Consider the following 363-nt stretch of genomic DNA (forward strand, 5'->3'; position numbering starts at 1 on the left):
CACAGAGCAGTTCACTACCATAAATATTATGTGTGTATTTATATCTGGATTACAGACTGTGTGCTTGAAGAAGAGAGATTTCAGATTGTGTTGTAACAATGAAAGATGAATGTAGTGTGGGTCTCCATTTCTTTATTGGTTGTGTGCAAATGGAAAGCAGGTTACAAAGACATATTCTGCAGCTGTGGATAACTGAACTGACTTCACAGATGAATGTGTCTCTGTTCTCAGGCTGATTGAACTGAAACCCTGGACGAGGAGGTTGTATGAGAAGAGGAGGATGGACAACGTCTCCTCACACAAACATTTCATCCTTGATGGCTTCAGTGAACTGGGAGCTCTGAGGCCCGTCCTCTTCATCCC

General features: G+C 42.7%; 1 pseudogene; it reads left to right on the top strand.

The window, feature by feature from the left end:
* LOC111663382 (olfactory receptor 52K1-like) overlaps positions 1–363 on the top strand; it is a 36698-nt pseudogene that overhangs the window by 35416 nt on the left and 919 nt on the right.

Source organism: Seriola lalandi, unplaced genomic scaffold (assembly GCF_002814215.2).
Source record: "Seriola lalandi dorsalis isolate HSWRI2012SDOR001 ecotype SW California unplaced genomic scaffold, Sedor1 jcf7180002054575, whole genome shotgun sequence".
NCBI lineage: Eukaryota > Metazoa > Chordata > Actinopteri > Carangiformes > Carangidae > Seriola > Seriola lalandi.